Here is a 19,480-nt window from a genome sequence, read left to right as displayed (position 1 = left end):
GATCCGGATTAGGATCTATCGCGATCGAAAACGCACGGTGGGACTCTGATAAAAAACAGCAAATATGCGACTAATATAACCGCCATGAAACTATAACTGCAACTTTGCTCATTCTTCGCCAAGTTTCTCAGAGGCAAATAAAAACAGCAAATATGCGGCTAAATGTGATGTGCAATAGCGCCCCCTGTCACACTCCTTCGAGAACATCTGCGTAAGCGAGTCGCTCCAGTTAGAATAGGTACTTCTCACATCTCTCCATAAGTACCGATCACTCTCGCCCACAACATTGGCCAACGCGCGTACCTTAACTCACGCCAGACTTTCGTTTCGCCGCAATTCGTTGGTTTCGCGCCAAGGGGCATTAGAAAAGGAACAATGCCATTAGCGCTTTTTGCAGTTGTCATGTTGTCATGTTGATTGTGCTGTAGTGCCCTGTCCGTGTTGCTTCTGCGTGCGATTTGGCATCACCACGTTGACACATCGTAATACTAATCAGGTATGTTTTGTGACCTGCGTCTTTTATTGAGCGCAAGTTTTTTTAAGTGTTGGCTTCATGTATGCCGTCTTTCCTTGTGCAGCTGATGGTCAACTTAGCTCGCCGTAGATCTGCAGTTCAAGCAGCTTCAACGATTCTTGCGTCGTGTGACGTGCTACTTTCTCCCAGGTAATTTTGTGTGTTCCATCGTGTCCAAATCGTCGCTTGAAAACGCGGAGGATCTAATCGAGTAGGCAATACGCACGTGGCGCATTGTAGAGCGCTTATCGTTTTCTTTTCTGCAGGTCGGCGCTTGTTCCTGACGTCCTCACTTGATTTTCACTGTACATAAGAACGCGCATCGCATCTTTTCCTCCAGTAACCTGTGCGACGCTTCAGGTATGATGGACGCAATTGTGCAGTCACGTCTTTTAATGGGCGAAGTTCTGACAGGTGTAGAAGTCGCTGGGCGCCGCAGTGCGAACTAAGGGTCACAAGCTATAGCGGCTGGGTGTAATTATGTTTCTGCAGTCGTGTTTTTTACTAGTTGTAAGAACGTGTCATTATTTCGTGTTATTGGCGGCTCCGCCAGGACACCAAAGCGGCAACGGGAACACCGAAGCTAGAACCCGACCGGCCTACAATGTGGCCTCTGTTTGCAGGTTACATATGTCCTTCTGGGGCAGTACTTGTTAAAAATCCAATCTGCCACCGCGACGAGAAAAAGTATTTAGCAACGAAAAAGGCGCCCCGCGGCTTCTACAGCACCACTCACTACCATGCCTTTGAATGTGTGGCGTGTAGGACACATAAGTTTCTGCACATTTTTCAGCAGACTGGTTTGTTCCTGTTGTACATAATATGTAAGGCTATAAATTTGGCTTTAGCTGACAAGTGATGAATGTACCACAGCAGCTGTGGCTCCACTCAAATGTAGGCATTTATGTTGTGCTTTCCTCAGCAATCATCATTGTCAATTGCACACAGCGTCGCTTGTTGCCCGCAGCAATGCTCCAACCGTGCCTTCAAGCCACCATAGCACAGTTTTGCACTCTCTGACCTTTGTTGTGCAAAGAACAGTGACATAGTATCAAGGTACCACTGTGTTCTGCCAAGCAACAGAACTCTCAGTGTATTAATAAATGAAAATAGGGGCACTGTACAGCTTTCATCTTCCAAGAGCTTTTGCAACAGGAACTGTTCATTGAGTATGACAACAAAGAATGCACATATAAGAATCACCATAGACCGCTGTGGGAGCAGTACCATGTGCACGAAAACATAAGTATCAAGGCATACATGCTGCTCTAGTCGTTACAAGTTGTCCCCTGGCAAACAGATAAGGTTGCATAATTGGCTGAAGTGACAACCTGCAGTTTTCACCTCTTGAGTACTCTGAAGGCAAGTCGGCATGCTGCCGTTGCTTTCATAGATTATGATGTTGATCTGCTACAGTTCATTTGTGTGACAAAAGACACCAATTACACAACTGTGTTTGAATGAGCAGCAGCAAGCATTGGAACTATTTCCAATAATATAACACCGAACTAGAAGCAAGACATTCTATGTGAAAGAAAGCAGTATAGAATGTAGAATAATCAAATAAATGCAATGTGCATCAGATGTGCTAACCAGCTCTGCTGCAGTCACTCTTTGAAACATCATTTCAGATGTGATGGAGCACAGGAAGCATCACTGTGTTGATGTTTAGCCAATGAGCAGTGTACCTTGTAAGGAAAAGCAACATCACACAGCAGCAGATGATGCGTGAATGCAGCTTGGCGTACACTCCTGCAGTTTGCATACTTTTGCTCACGGGTGCACATTTGGTATAGCATGTGCATCTATATAAAGCATGATACTTATTCTTACCTAGGCCAACACTACCTGTCTTCTGTTCTTTGTTAGAGAAATGACTGCTTATTTGAGAATGCCGATAAAATTAGTCGCCAGATTATGGCGGCTCCCCACATCCATCAGATGCCCAAACTTTGAGTCGGCCTTCAATTACATTTACGGAGAAAAAAGCTTCCACATCTAAGCTAATGTTACCCAGATCACACTAGTAGATTTAATGTCATGTGTGTCTAATGATATCTGCATGTAATGTCACAAGTCGGTTGCTACATGAGGATGTTGTGGTATCCTGTGTTGGATTACGGCTAGGTTTTGGGTCGTTTACGTCAGGGCGCCACTCAGCGCCAAACACTGTAAGTTGCCTGCTGCATTTCCCCTCGCTGTAATAAAATCATTCTTGGTCTGGTCCCCAACTAAAGCAGTCCGGCTTTATCTTGAGGCGCTGCGCGCCCCAGCCGTTTAGGCCTCATGCCGTAGGTGCTTCGTCCGGCCGCCCCGTCGAAGCCACAACAGATGTACCATTAAAGAAAATTGAATTTGGGAACAACTCATTTTGCTGTATCAGTTAGAATACGCTTGTGTACCGGATGAGTTTTCTCACTGAAGAGAGGCTGCAAACAAACAAAATAATAAAAAGTAAGCAGATAATTATAGCAATTAATGCTTTCAATTTTCACTGTTTTGTTTCTTGTTCTTTCATTTTTTTAAGGGTAACAAAACACTAAAGTTAATTGTTCCCAAAATTTTTAGTATTCTCATTTCCAGCAACATTGCCAAGCGCATTTTAGACTGTGTTTAGCACCATGTCATAAGTGCAATCTGCACGAGGACAGAAATGTATTAAAAGATTTGCAGATAAAAATTGCCATGTAGTGGTGGAATAGCTGTGCCAATTGATCGAAATTATGCCAAGGGCGGACTTCTGTGCTATTCTGCTCCGAAAAATAATTTTGGTGTAAAATTGTGCCATGCCTGTACCTAAAGAAGTATAAGAACAAGAGCTCCCTACTGTTGATGCTGCCGTCATAATAAAACTGAAACCAGTACATAAAGCATGAAGTTAATGGAGCAGCCACAACCACAGATATAGCCGAAGCAATAGGTTCTCAATTCACTGTTTCCATGCTGTTTGCATTGCCTATATTTCTGGCTGATGTTCCATTGTGCTACATTCCAAAAACACTGGTTACAATGTGCGGCTGTACTGCTCGTTTTTTTTCGTTCCCTTCGTGCAGCACTGCAGTATTCCTCGTACTAGTGTTGCACGGAGCTCATTCAAGGATGATGTCGGTTCGAGAAGGATTCTCGGATAATGTCCAGTCGCACAGTATTTAGTATTGTTATTGGGGGTGCGACGTCGAGATGACTCATCTATGTTACGTATTTTGTTACTTTTACCACCTGTGCTCTGCTGTATCAAGTTTTTGTCACATGTTCACTTTTCTTCAATTTGTCCCCCCCCTGCAATAATGCCCTTGTGGCGCTGCAGGTACTTGTATAAATAAATATAAATAAATAAATACATCTACTCAACTGCTGACATGTATTTGCTTATGAATAAAGACCTTCTTAGCGACCCTGCATGATTAGGGAAGCAGATGTTGTGGTTGCAATATCATCAGCTTTGGTGTGTTGCACTGCACGGTTATGGAGAAAGAAATTGTGCACATTAGAAGACATCTGTGAACATCTTCCCTTTAGCTTTGGTTTAAGCGGGCATGTCTTAGGATGTGGTCTTTCTGAAGTGCTCTAGTCCGGCATATTTTTTTGCGCTTATTTGCCTAATGCATGCCATATGTGCAGCGCCTATTGCAAGCCTAAATTGCAGAAGCGCCTCTACAATGCAATATGCATGTAGGGAACACATTATAATAAGCATAAATTATACTACTATGGTAATTTCTAGTCGAAATGTCTTATTGGTGGACATAAAACCAACTTCTATATTTATTGACTAGTTCAGTTAAAATTGACACAGTATGTGGCATATAGATATGTTTGACACTGTACCAAAAGTGCTTGTTACTGCGCCAGGACCTGTGCCAAAATTTTAAATGGCTGTTCTGCTGCTGTGTCATGCTAAAAAATAATTTTTTGTTAAGGAGACGTATATTTTAAAACATTTTGCACATACACAAACTTTTCTGTACCTCCTAGTCTTTGACAAATTGTGATTGCCATCATCTGCAAATGACACATTCATATTCAGTGTCAATATTCTGCCATGTAGCAGCACACAGTATTTAGTGTCATTTGATGGATAGAAGGTCATTAGATAAAAATGGCATGAAGTCTCCCCTTATGACAGGGGTATAATTGTGTGGGGAGTTGTAGCACTGTTTGGTTTTCCTTTAATGTTTTCCTTATGTTGATCGTTATGAGAGGTGTGAGTACGTGCCTTGTATGATCTTTCTTGAGTATATGACTTTACATTTCCTGAGGCAGCAATGCACCATGACGAAGCATGCTGCACTAAGGGCTTAGGGCATCACGTAGCTCAGTGGGCCAGTGTATTTTCACTGTAAAGAAGCTGATGATTGAAAGCACAGAAGGTATGTGTATGAAATGGCCAAACCCGCTTCTTGAGAGTTTCACGTTAGTGCTCTGGCCATGGATTGTGCATTGCAGCTCATACTGAACATGATAGTAAATCATAGGAACCTTTGAGAAAGTAGTATTTAAGGAGAAGAATCTGCTAGGCAGTGACATTGCATTCGGATGGCCCTATAAAGTCACGGTCAGGTGAGGAGGAAAAGACAGTTTTTGCCACAGCACGACAGATGAGGCATCGGGCATGTTGTGATCATTTACGTGTTCTTCTACGTATGGGACACACAAAAACTGTGGTATCACATCATATATTGTAAATTTTCCGAGATTTCATTTTGTAACATCAGTAAATAGAAGTACCGGACATTTTAGCAGCGGCTATTAAGGAATACTGTCGTAATTACATGCCGTATTGCAGTTGGAACCGGCTACTAGCAGTAGTCCCGGAGCAGACGACGTCTGCCAACGATGCCACAGTTCACTCGCTCTCATTCACTTGCCCACAGGACACAGAAGTAGGCATAGTGCTGTCCTTCAGTGATTGAGATAGTTCATCTTTTTGCCAGTTAAGTGTGGTTGAACATATGTATTTCAGCCCTTCGCAGTGCATAGTGAGTCTTGTGGATTTCGCAAGCCCTCACAGGTGTGTTGGATCATAATGTTAAACTACCTTCATGCTAACAGAAGGGTATCTAAACATTCTCATTAGAGAACATTACATTGTTTTATGTTATGTCTGCAGTGCACTTGCGTGTAATCTGACTGCAAAGCCTAATAATAATCAGTATCTGTTGCAAACAATGTATATTCGTCAGTCTGCTTTCATGTGACGAAGATGGAAATGAGTGCAGAAAATAGAAACTTAGTCAGGCTTATTAGATCTGGAGTATTTAATGGGTGCAATAGTTTTACAAAAGAATTTGCTTTTTCTATTGTAGCACCATCATCAGTGATGCAAGATGAACACTTGCCGCCTCTGTACAAAAAATTTACAACCTTCAAGTCCTACTTTGAACATTTCGCCTTCCACAGTAGCTTGGTGGACGGTGCCTTATGCCACGTCAAGGAGTGCCATGCTGTTTTGAAAGCCTACGGGAGCTTCAGGCAACATATCTCAAGGCATCACAGGAACCAAATCAGCGAGCGCCAGCGACACTCCAATACTTAGCAGTGTACTGTGTCGCAATGTGGGACACTACAGACCACTCGCACCGACTTTATTTCGCACATTGCTGACCACTTTAACAGTGGTTTGAATTGCCTTTCTTGTCCGTTTAAAGGTTCTACAAGTGTACTGCGTTCTGGTGCATCATTTCGGACGCATGTGTGTAGAAGCCACAATGCAAAGAGTGCTTTAGAGCACACGCAGGCAACAAACCTAAGCCCTGAACTGGAAGACCAAATGGTTTTAGGTAATCAAGTAATGGATCTTTCAGATGAAAGTTCAAAGGATGGTTCTTGTGGGGAACCCACTGCACATAGTTCTGAACATGACCTTTACACATAGAATTTTGCTTTGTTACTTCTCAAACTTGAGTGCAAGCACCATGTGCCAGCCAGAACTGTGCAATATATAGCAGAAGGCATAAAAAATCTTCAAAGGTTGAGCCAGGATGTATCACTGAAAGAGGTAGCCGCAATAGTTCCACAAGAGACGTTTGCTGCAGTGCAGTCTCATCTTGCTAATGACAACCTCAACACAGCATCGCGAACACTGGCTTCATGTTATCAACGGTACAAGTACTACAAAAATAAGTTTTGTTATGTGAGCCCATCTGAGATTCATTTAGGCCTCAATAGGCAAAACAGTGCTTCCATTTGCCACTATGTGCCAGTAGCAGACCTTATACAATTCTTGTGGCACTTTTCACCTGCAAGCAAGCAGTTACCTACATCTCGGACTATGTCTGATGACTGTTTCAGTGACTTTACTTTGTGCCAACCTTTCAGAGAACAAGAAAATGTGATACAAATCATACTGTACCAAGATGAATTTGAAATTGTAAAACCGTTGGGATCAGCAAAAGGAAATTTCAAGTTACTTGGTGTGTACATGACACTAGGCAATTTGCCTCTGCATTGTAGATCAAATGTGGAAAGCTTGCAGCTGGTGATGCTTTGTCGCAACAAGGATATAAGAGAGCTTAGGCTAAACATAGTTTTGCAGCCTTTGGTAAAGGATTTGGTCAGTCGTGAAAGATCGCTCACGGGGTCCGCGAGCCGCTACCAGCACGACAGAAGACCAGTGGCGCAAAGAACAAAAACCGCTTTAATTTACGATATGAAACACTCAAACAATTACCGCCGCCTCGCGGCCAAAGAAGCAAGAAAGCAAACAGCAAAGAAGCAAAGCAGCAAAAAGCAGCAAAAGCAAAGAAGCAAGCAGCAAAAGAGCGAGGCAACAAATTATAGAAGCCAAAGAGAGCGACGAAAGAACGGCCGTTACAAACCATCAACCAACACAATCTTTCGGTCGATACCAGAATGCATAAAGCGCAGAAAGCAAGCAAGCACCGAACCAGGCGTGCAAACACAGTTCCAAAAGCGAACAACAAGAGCACTCTTTCCGCGGACACAATGCAAAAACGCTTTTCCGCCTGCTCTGCAGCACGCTCGGAAAGAAACCTAGACGGGCCACGCCCCACCAGCGCCTCCCCAGGCCCGCGCCCCGGAAAAAAGCCACGAGTGCCGTCTCAGCTGCCTTCTTATCGGGCAGCCGCCTTCCCGGCATTCACCGCGCGAGTTCTCACGATACGCGATCGGTGCGCATGCTCCATGCGACGAGTGCCGTTGTGGCGGGCTTTTCAAAGGCTTCCCCCGTGCGCGCTGCAGAGAGGGCCCAAGGGCCCGACAGTCTTAATACTTAAGCACATGATTTGCAGCTTACGTGCTTCAAACTGCTTGGACGCCCAAGCATAACAGTTTATTTCTAAAAATACCGAAGGCGCATCGCAAGTCAGACGGACAATAGACGTGGTAGATTGGAGGTAGTTTTCCATGCTCCATGGAAAACACGGGGAAGGCGGAGGATGGAAATTGAAGACGAGGAGCAAAACAAGGACAAGGTGAAAGCAGGAGCCAACGTTTCGACAAATGGACTTGTCCTTGGTCTTAAAGAAGACAAGTCCACTTGTCGAAACGTTGGCTCCTGCTTTCACCTTGTTACCGTTTCGCTCATCGTCTTCCTTGCCCCATGAAAGAGGGCAACGGGACTGAGAAGTTCACAACTCAGGATGGTACCTGAACATCGCTCTGGCACTCTACCGACCTTGCACGAAGCATCAGAAAATGACGCTGCTTATCAGATGGATAACTTGAGGAGGGGTCATGACACCTTGCTCCTCAAATTGAACAGAATTCGTGGGGTTTTACACGCCAAAACCACGATTTGATTATGAGGCACGCTGTACTCTCCGGATTACTTTTGGCCGCCAGAGGATCATTCACGTGCCTTCAATGAACGGGACACGGGCGTTCTTGCATTTCGTCCTCATCGAAATGAGGCGGCCATGCTCGTGATTCAATCTCATGACCTCATGCTCAGCATCGAAACACCACAGGAGCTAAGCCACCGCGGCGAGTGCTCCTCAAATCATGGCTCTCAAACATAGGAAGGGATGCTCTAAGGGATGTTACCATTCTATCACCTGAATTGATGCTTGAATCCGCTGCGCATATTACATTCAGTATTTTAAAAAATGGCCGGTCATAATGACATGGAATTTTTTGCTTTGTTTAGAAATATATTACGGCTTGGTAGACGATTAAGAGCCCAACTTCTCAGAGATGGTGTTATTATGCCATTTCGAATCGCAGAACGCTGACCATGGGCTTGCCATCTATTTCATTCAACTGTCGGCGTCGTTTCGGGCAACCATGCAACTTAAAGGAAAACAGTTTTTTGGCCTTCTTACCTACTGCGCAGGTTAATGAGCTGAGCGGCCATTTCATTTAGCACATAGCCTGCGCCTTTTATTTTAAATGGGCACTAAAAAGAAGAAAATATTTCTTGCGTAGCAGTAAATTGTTCTTCTATGGTATAAAAAACACCAGTCTTAACGGGATAAGACATTTGGTAAGCCAGAAACAAAAGACGGGTGACGACGCCTCCTTGAAGTTCCCGTGTTACCTCGCTTTGATGTATTGTATTTTGACAGCGTCTTCTAGAGCCTTGTTGATTCTTTAGCGGCACAGGTAGATTCCATTGTGTGCTAAAGGCGCCGTGGATTGAACATGGCGAGCTTCAGGAACTTTTGCTGAGCCAACACGGCCTAAATAGGGAACAATATATATATATATATATATATATATATATATATATATATATATATATATATATATATATATATATATATATATAAACACACACATACATGTGTGTGTGTGTGTGCGTGTGTGTGTGTGTGACGATGACATGGAACACACAGTTGATTATTACGCTTGTGTCTTCTCCGTATTTTTTTGTACACGTGGTGTGCGTTCGTCTGTGTCCGTCTGTGTGTCCACTCGTGCGTTCGTGATCCCTCGCTCGCGCTCGTGTGTGTGTGACAACATGTGCGCGCGCCTGTGGTTGTGTGTTTATGTTGTAATGCGCACTTTATACGATGTCATGTATGAAGTAAGCGGGCCCTTCGCGTGTCTTTTATAGTGTGTTGGTAGTTCTAGAATTCATAGATTAAAACTCTAGTTCAAAATAATGGTCGGAGATCAAAATTTTCTCGTGCTTGGCTAGTTTCTAGCTTACCTCAGCGAAGTTGAAATAAAGTTAAACGACTTTACCTTGTTGCTGTGCGCCGAGGATATTTGAATTAAAGCTGTGAACCCTTGTAATTAAACTAAACTGGGGGTATTTGTCCAATATTAAGGGTGATTAGGTATCTCATACTGAGGAATGACGCAATTATTGGCAAGAGCAGACAGGACCATCGGGGTACACTGAAAAAGGGGCACAAGCGCTGACTCCTCAAGGCCATTTGAAGCACGTTTACCAGTTTCACACAATGGCGGAACCGTTCATCAGGTTGTAATTATTCTGGAATGTGCACTATTCAACGAACTATTCTGTAGTGCCATCGGCATCGTTGAAAATGAGAAATTGAAACAAATATATAATAAATAAATTGAAAATAAAACGCATCAAGCTCTGATTTTATCAAAGTGGCTTTGCTTCTTTCTTCTGCGGGATACTTTATATTGCGAGAGCAATTATATGTACAGTCGACCAAAAAAGTTTACGGACCACGGGATCTAAGAAAATGCAAAATATACGAGCAGCTTTTAAAAGCAGCCAGTGAAATTGTGCATCACAATGTTGTTCGCATATGCCACAAAAGGCTGGAAATGGGAATAACACGCTGTGTTTTGAGACTGAGGAGATGTTCAGCATTTTGTCAGATCTCTTGGTCCGTAAACTTTTTTGGTCGACTGTACATCTCCGTCGAAATTACGCCGTCGTTGTCGCCGTGAGGTTTCGTATGAAGTCCAAGTGCGACAACATCGTGCCTTGCATGCCATTTAATGTGGGAGCGAGAGAAAGCGTGCGAGCGTTACACATTAAGGATCTTGGCTCGATGCCGTGCCGTCCTACCGCGCGCTCGATAAGCGCGCGCAGTAAGGAAGGGGGGGGGGGGGGGGGGAGGGTTGCAGGCGAGCCGCTTCTCCTCTACTAGCCCGACCATCGCTGTGCATGGCTGTGAGCGCAGCTGAGCGCATACTTGGCCCCAACGCCCTGTCTTCTATGTTTTCTGCGGTGGGTGCAAATACAAGCGAGCTGAAGTGGCTGATCACTTCAGGCAAGATGCCTTCCCGGGCGTCTAATGTTGGAGGTCGCATAAGCTCAAGTTTCGTGCAGGCGTTGAAGCGAGAGGCAGCCCGAAGCGTTCTCTCCGCAATGACAACGTTCTTCTTCACGCCACATAGAAACAGCGAATGTTCGCGTTCTTATTCTGAAATATGTTCAAGTATGCCTGCGTGCGTGACACCCCGCTCGCTAATTTAATTGTTAAGCTAACATTTACTTCAATTTATGTGGCTCATAAAGCTAAAAACATTACTTCGTGTAGTTGTGTATTACATTACTGTCAATATCAGTGCTTTCCCTTTCGGATGAAACTGCAACCTTAATGAGAGCACACACCGCAAGGGCCCTATTTCAAGGGACCCTGAACCGCAGCTCAGGTTCTCTTAAAAAAGATCGCGATCGTCATCTTCGCTCGGTACTTTCTTCACTCGCACATACAGCAAAGGACGCGCGGCGAGGGTGTTGTCGCCTTTGGACTTTATGCGGAACACCACGGCGACAGTAAAATTGCGCTTGGAGTGCCCATATAATTGCTATCGCAATAATAAAAAATATTAAAGTTATCCGGCGGCAGTATTCGAGCACAGGACCCTCAGCGCAGAATAACGATATTGAAACCATTACGCTACGGTCAAACGCACCGAGAGGCGACATAGAACGCCCTTACGAATTTCTTGCGGGCAAGCCAGCGTGTTGAGACGCTTGGCGTGTTTCAAGTTAGCCACCTCGACAGGGTGAGCCGCTTCTCTCAGAAGCGATTGTGAGCATTCGCGCAGTATTCTGCACTTAGAAAAGTATAGCATGCGCTGAAATTTACTACAGTGAAGGCATATAAAGCGTAATAAAAGAATGCACAAGCACCGAGATCAGAAACATGCATTTACGGGGGAAAGCAAGAAAGTAACGGGACTTTTGCAATTTCACGCACTAGGGTTTTTGCAGACTACACAATTAGTGTCGTCTGCAAGACCTCTATGGAACGTGTCACTCTTATTCCCGCGTTAGTCGTTAGTGTGTAGTAGACCGTTAAACATGGCAGCTCTATTGTCGATCTGCACAAACGATGAAATGAGGACAGTGATTCAATTTTTGTTTGCGGAGAGTGTTAAACCTGCGGAAATTATTCGTCGAAATCAAGCGCAGCATTGTGACAACTCTTTATCGTGAAGCAAGTTCTACAAATGGATATAGAGCGTTTCAAACAGGGGATGGCTTATTTGTGTGACGAGGAAAGACAGATCAGGCAATCGACGTCAACGAATGAGGAGAATTTGAAAGTCCTTGAGGGTATGCTGATAAAAAACAGACGAAACACAGTGGACGAAATCGACAATACTTTACATATCAATCATGGTTCAGCGTATTCCATTTTATACGGCAGGCTAAATTTTCGGAAAGTGTGTGCAAGCTGGGTCCCGAAAGAACTGTCAGCGTAGCATGAGGCACAGACTTGGGACATCTCTTGTAAACGTTTGGCCCGTTATGATCGCGAGGGAGATGGGTTTTTACAGCAAATTGTTATTGTTATTGAAACTTGGGTAGATCATGGTTTGGCAACGCTCATCATGACCAGAAGTTTAGAAATCTAAACGTCAGCCATCAGTGGCTAAAATTTTGCTAACACAGTTCTATGTGGTAGCCGTTCATTTCACCCCAAGAGACGAAACTGCGAACAGTGAGAACTATTAGGATGTGTTGCGAACTAATCTCAAACCTGCAATCAGATCCAAACGTCGTGGAAAACTGCGAAATGGTGTCATCCTGCAGCGAGATAACGCTCGGGCACATTCTGCCAAACGGACGGCCGCAACAATAAAGGACTTCGTATTCGAATTGCTGGAACACCCGCCATACAGTCCGGACCTGGCTCCATACGATTTTCGAATTTTTGGACACTTGAAGGAAGCGCTCTGGGGAAGAACATTTGCAACCGATGCAGAAGTCATTGATGCGGTGCAAAATTGGTTACAGGTGCAACCAAAAAATTTTTTCCGGAAGGATCAAAACAGTTGTGAGATGTTGGGCAAACTGCGTTGAAGTGCAGGAAGGTTATGTAGAAAAATAATGCATGTTTCAGGTTTCAATGAATAGAGAAAATGTGCTTTTCTCAAAAGTCTCTCTACTTTTTGACTTCCTCTTCTACTTTCCATCATTCAAATGGTGGCTGAACGATCGCAACGTCAGACTTCCCACTAGTAATTGTTGTATGAAACTATAGGCCAACTGCAGTGCACAGTGCACAGCGATTTCCTGGAGCAACGAGTGAGGAAGCAGGTGGTGCTTGCGCTGTTATCGGGTGCGTGAGTCAGCGACAGAAAAGGCAGGATCACCACTCTTCGTCTTCATGGCAACAGCGCATCACATTTCTTTCATCACACAGGCGGAATAACACACTTATTAACGGTGGACATTTTGCACGCCAAGCCTGTCATTATGATCCGGAACTTCAAGGCACGTGTCTGTCTGTTGTACAAATCTCTGTTGTAAAGCATTTGAAGACCGGCAAGTAAGCGCAAATTGTAAATTTCGTCATTCTACTTCTACAAACTACAATAGCAATGGAAAATATGTTTCCTTATTATTCGCAATGTAAATAGCGTTTCGGCAGTAGGTATATATTGACGTACGGCAACTGTAGCCTGTATTCAGACCTTTTAGAAGGCCTGTATCTCAGGTGGGCTAATATGCAATACAATATCAAGTCCATTCAATATATTTTGCTACTGCTATTCCCGCCACTATGTTGATACTACTTCTTGTAACAATGCTGGTGTTCCTCCTTTTCTGTATGCGCGCAAAGTTTTTAAACAGCGGGTGGAACGATTGTACCTTACATATTTCCAGACATGAGGACTATTTGCATCGAAATCACAATGTTCAACATGCCACTGAATAAAATTTGTTGAACTCAATCAAGACATCTTTCCAACGACAAAATGAAGCAGGCGAGTACTTTTTGCAAGCCAAAATCACATAACCTTAGCACTAGTCATAGAATTTCCACGCTGCAATTGCTTATGGGGCGATAAGTCAGTTAGGGGTTTCAACAAGATTTGCAATGTAACGAGTATAATATTGATGAGGGAAGTTTGTTAATTATTTCGTTCAAATACGATTTGTCGCGCATGTAAATTCAGCTTAGAAAAACCTACGGAACTACACAGGTGGAACTTCGCTATGCACCCCCGCCGGCCCCAAAATACGAACGAAAAATAAAACAGAAATTCGGGCAGGTAATAAACGCCTTCTGCAAGGGAGAAGAGTTTCAAGTACGTTGGCAACTTGAGGGCATAATTCATCGGCATCTACTTAACGTGAAAAGGCCCTCTTAAAGGAATAAAAGATCCCTAAGTAAATGCACAACACCGTAGGCGTCACTCGTCGAACACTGCCTCAGCAGACAACGATTGTCTCACAAACAATTGAAGGAAAATAATTAACAGCGCCACGGGCGGTTAATTTACGTGCGAAGCTGACGTGGCCTTCTCCCTCGGCGCCGCTTGTCTGTCAGCGCGTATCTCGCTAATTTAATGCTGTCAAATACTTCTGATCTTGAGAGGAACATTTCAAGGTTCCAGTAAGGACATGCCACTGCAAATTAGCCACGAGCACGTCAGCACTCAATGCCTTCATTTCTCTTTATGCAGTGAAACTGTCCTAATGGGAAACACTTTTTTATGCTCTACCGTGCCACCCGCAAGTCATTTAGGTGAATTTTAGGGATTGTTATTGTTGTTTATCAGGTCTGAGCTGCTTTCAAAAACCAGTGTCTGTACACTTCAAATCTTGAAAAGGCCGCATTTTCTGACACACAGCCGGGGCTATGCTCGAGTGATCAGCCTTTTTTTGGTATTAATTACGGTGGGTTTTGTGTCCCGGCGCGAGTGCAATGCCGGGACTACCCGCGGCGGAGCTGGACAGCAGCCGCCACACGTCAAAAAAATGCTGCCCAGGCCCGCCTGGTCACAAGCGGGCTCTGTTGCAGATTGCGGAAACGTGCCAGAAGCCGATCCCACCCGAAACAGCCAGAGGCTCTTCGGAAAGCAGCGGGGGATTCCGAAGAGCCTCTGGCTGTTTCGGGATCATATCGAAGGCGATTAGCGATGCCATCAGAGACGAGAAAGCGACACCTCGGGCCTCCCTATATGCAGATGCTCAAGCGCTGTATTTGATGGTGTCCACGACTTCTTCTTTCTCGAAACAAAAACAAAAATAAAATGAAGAGCGCGAACTCACGCAGCAGAAAGGAAAACACTGCGGACGCTCGAACACTCTTCCCGAGCTCACGCACTGCGAACGGGACATATTCCATCCGCGCTTTGCCTACGGAAGTGCACGCGAAGGCGTAATAACGGAGTTTTACGAACTGCGCCAAAGCTTCGCCCACTGTAATTACAGGGGTGTATATTTGTCCGAGTTCATATTTAGTTAAAATAGGGCGAAGGATGAATGGGTGTGCGTGAAAAGTTCAATTTCTGTCGGTTAGCTATTGATCCTAATGAATTACCTAGCAATGCACGCCTACTACACTCGTTGCACCCGTTGTTACCCAGTGTCGCGAGAGTAGCGGCGCTGCGATGGAGCTGCGCACCACCACAGCAGCCACCAACAAATCCGCGGGGCGGGCCTCCCGTGAACCTTCGCTGAGTGCTGCCCACTGCAGGCACATCACCCGACTTGCTCTGCCGAAGGTCGTTCAGTGCGCGAGCTCCCTTTTCTCGTTACTCCATTCGCTGCTTTCCTCTCGCACTAGGTCCGCCCCCCGCACTGCCTCTCTGCTCCTTTTCCCGCTTTTCTTTTCTCTCCCTCTAAAGCTCTCGCCACATCGATTCTCTCGCGTCTCGAACCGAAATGAACTAGACCTGGTTACTGAAAATGCATGTGTCCGTCTCGTTCACCACGGCTCTCTATTTGTGAACCTCATTTAGCCACCATTTCATATTTCGTAAAGAGGGGCGAGTGTCATCAGTATTCTGTGGTCACAGGTTGAAGTTCTAGATGCAATAAAGGGCTCTGCGAATTTTTAGCGAACATTTGCTTCCTCCGTATTTGCAGGCGGTATACGAAACGCGTACAAAGTTTTCCCGCTGTCCTTGGTGAACTGGGGGTGGTACCTTGTTCGTATTTGTAATATTGAGGGTTATACGCAGGCAAAAATTAAGGTGTGTAAGTTGATTACCTGTGAAGCAGCGAATAAACATGCGTTCTGTTCCCTTATGTGCGTGTTCGCCAACGTAGAATGTTTGCCCGCTGTTTTAGGAGAGTTAGCTTACTGGCACCGATTTGAAATGTGGTAATACTGGGGACTCAAAACAGGGTGGGCGGTTGGGGGGGGGGGGGGTTGGAGGAGGAGTAAATGCGAACGTTGGGGCGCAGGCAATGCTTTAAGATGTGTGAAATAATTAGGGCGTAAACGGAGTTTGAAAAGAAGCATGCAGCCGAGTGTGGAAGAAATGAGAGCAAAGCGTGCATCATGTTTGGAAGAGACGAACGCCCGAAACTAGCGTCGCGGTCAACATTAACATTTTACCGATTCAAAACGTGCGCCGCATCTACTAAATTCAATGGGCATTTGTGTCACGTTACTACGGAGGCCGTCCCTACCAACCGAAATACTTGCGTCACTCTGTTACATGTGCGTGATCGTGTTACACTTGCATAAAGATTTTCAGGAAGTTTGCCTCAATAGCATTAAATTTGCGTCATTCGCAATAATATTGCATAAATTGTTTAATCCTTTCTCTAAGCGTGGCATAAGACACTGCACTAATTTTGACGTACGCACACATGGGTTCTGCCGATTTTTTAAGGCGAAATCCGTAGGTGTGTATGTTGGCGGTGGCTTTGGCGAAACTGCGCCGCGACAAAAAAATAGCCGACGCAGCAAAGAGTAAAAACATGTCAAAGAATGCTTGGATCGACGTCATATTTCTCAGGAAGGTTCTGGTATAAGCAAAGTGAATTAGCGGCTTTCAAAATCAAATTTGATACTTGTAGTCTTGGTTGGAATCGAGCCCAAGCCTCCGGGTTGCGACACGAGCACGCTTCCCTGTAGCCATGGCTGGTTTTCTTTTTTTTTTTTGTCCCTTTCATAGGATTTATTACAGCAGCATGCGACGAGATAAAACAGTCACCAGTTTGGGCGTAGTCATAAAAATATCGGACACAGTAGCAATCACACACAGATGAGGCGGCGTTTATACTCTGGGTGGAAATGTTGGCTCCAGGTTGGAAAGGTGGTATAAGGATAGGCACCTCGCCAGAATGGGGCACCTGTCCGGTTGAATTTCAAGTCCAACATAAACGTGTTTTAAGTGCACAGTCATCTGGATGAAATGCACCCTTGTAGGTAGAACCGGTTCGGCGTTGTGGTCCATCATTCGCGTTTTGCACAAACTGTGGATACCCATGAAAAGAAAACATGTCGACAGGTGCATTATCATCAGGTCGTAAGATGTCATCAGGTGGGCAGAAGGTATCGCACATTGTGAGTATTGATTTCAAAGTCTTCCTTTAAAGTACGTTGGAGGAAATCCCAGAATAGGATGGTGTCTTTGGAGCTAATGAAATAACGTTCAATGGTCTCTGGCATGTTACCAGAGACGATAGTTAACAGAAGAGACAAAAATACCTTTTTTTCTGTAACCATGTCTTACCGGTATGGTTTTACTATGAAGTTTAAAAAAGAATGTTTTGCAGCAAGGGGATATATACACCTTGCGAACTCGCTTTAGTACATCATGGTCTGGCCATTCAGTGTATAGTGATCGGTAAAATGAAAGCGGCAATAACATGCATGACAGTAAATCTTTGTATAACATTTTACGCGACACATAGTACAATTATTCACTGAAAAACAGAACTGTCAGCAAAGGAACCGCCACGTGAACTTTTTGCAGTCGCTTTTTTATGTTCTTTGCCTCAAAGGCATTATCGGCCCCTGGCCTAGGTACTGCTAGCTCAGGCTTCAGCCAGCAGCAATGACTACCGTATTGAGCTACCTCGTCTTGCTGCCGGTAAGCGGGTCGTGAACTCCGTTTTCCTGCTTGCTGGTAGGCGGTGCAGAGGCCAAGACTTCAGAGACGCCCTTGGGAATGTTATTGACCTGAAGGGAATACGTTCCATGGATCAATTTCAGATGTCGCGTGTGTGGACGGTGACGTGCGAATCTACAATGACAAAATTAAAGCTAGTCACGTGCGGGGAGTTATCGATGAAAGGCAGGCGCTGCGTCGTTATCGGCTCTTATCCCACGGAAGTTAGAATGAAGCTTTTATGGCTTCCTGAACGTTTGGAAGTCGCCTAGATTCGAAATGCACTCCAGGATTACGAGAAAGTGAATTCTACATCAGCAGAAACCTGGAGGAGAGTATCGGAGATTGAACAAATGCGTACCCTCAGTCGTGATGTGGCGCTGACTCCTGTCGATGGAGTAGGCATGGGTGACCGTCCACATCTCCCGCCTGTCTGTCGAGTGCAGAGCCTTGTATTGATATCAGGCAGGCCACCAATTTGTCTCCGCTGTATCAAGGTTGGGCACATTCGTTGCAACTGCGAAACCGCGCGTTGTGAAGCGTGCCGGCCCTTTGGTCAGACAGCTGAAGAATGCGTCCACATACGCCGATAAGTTACGAAGCAGAACACGGCTTCCAGACGAATGCTTGCAGGATCACATAATGGATGCCATGGAGGTTCTCGACGACATTGGAGACGTTCCATCTGCCGCGGAGACCAGTTACGCACTACAAGTTCCCTGTCGATGTTAAACACAATAACATCGCAGAACTTCCAGAGGAAAAGGAAGGTAGCGAAGAGCTAGACAGATCATCAATCCAAGCAAAAACGCAACGAAGCGCCCGTAACCACGCAGCCAGTTCCTGCCCAGCAAGCGAATAAGGAAGCCGCTGATGACTCATCTGCTACGCCCAAGCATGTCAACACGTGCCTTATGCTATCAGAGGACAGACTAAGTAGCGCGGATAACGTGCAGCAGCTAGTGAGAGTGGGCTGGGCTTAGTACATCTTTATGTGTGGCAAATAGTCTCTCGTTTCCTCATTTTTCGCCATAGTTCGCATCCTATAATTCCGTTATTCATGCAAATCGCACTTGTTCATTCCTTGACATAATAGTTATGCGGAAACCCGCAAGGTGGAGAGAAATAATTAATAAAGGAGGGGGTGGGGTAAATGCCTGGCATTTCGCATTCCATCTCATAAAGGCTACGTAGGCACTTAATCTGTATTTTTCTTTCCTTCTTTTTATAGAATGCTTTCACAGATCCAATTTCTATAGCCACAGTGTTGGTTGCTTAAGCTCTTGCTTTAATAGATCTCAAGCAGAAAATAACGGCAATTCAGTGGAAAAAGAAGCTGTTAGGGCCTTGCGCACGCGATTAATAAATTGCTGATCATTTAGGCGCTCGGAGTTAAGCTTCCAGAGTGCCCGCTGTGGTCAGAAATTAGTCGCAGATTTCTCACTAATTCTTGCGACAATGATTAAGTCATCAGAGAACAAAACTGCGATAGTAATACAGGACAGTCAAGGGAGAGGAGTGGCGAGACATAAGTCAGATCAAGGCGGGTTTGAGAGCGACCTTGAATTCGCGTATAATAGCAAGTGCATTGATTCCATTACGACTAAAGCTCTACAAAAACTCGGTTATTTACGTCGTACGCTGTTTAATTCTCCGCGCGTCACTAAATTACTGTTATATAAAACTATTGTTCGCTCTACAGTTGAGTATGGTTGTATCGTTTGGAATCCCTACAAGCAGTACTAAATTGACAAAGTTGAGGCC

The 19,480-nt window shown here is 44.8% G+C and overlaps 1 long non-coding RNA gene across 1 annotated transcript; it reads left to right on the top strand.

Annotated features, from left to right (window-relative positions):
- The first annotated feature begins 319 nt into the window (after window positions 1-319).
- Window positions 320-864, top strand: LOC139051706 (uncharacterized). The gene is made up of 3 exons (XR_011509505.1): window positions 320-496; window positions 579-664; window positions 781-864. It is a non-coding gene; the product is annotated as an uncharacterized lncRNA (long non-coding RNA).
- Window positions 865-19,480: the final 18,616 nt, after the last annotated feature.

Source organism: Dermacentor albipictus, unplaced genomic scaffold, assembly GCF_038994185.2.
Source record: "Dermacentor albipictus isolate Rhodes 1998 colony unplaced genomic scaffold, USDA_Dalb.pri_finalv2 scaffold_14, whole genome shotgun sequence".
Classification (NCBI taxonomy): Eukaryota; Metazoa; Arthropoda; class Arachnida; order Ixodida; family Ixodidae; genus Dermacentor; species Dermacentor albipictus.
Note: the sequence above shows the minus strand (reverse complement) of the source record. Positions and strands in the feature narration are given on the sequence as shown.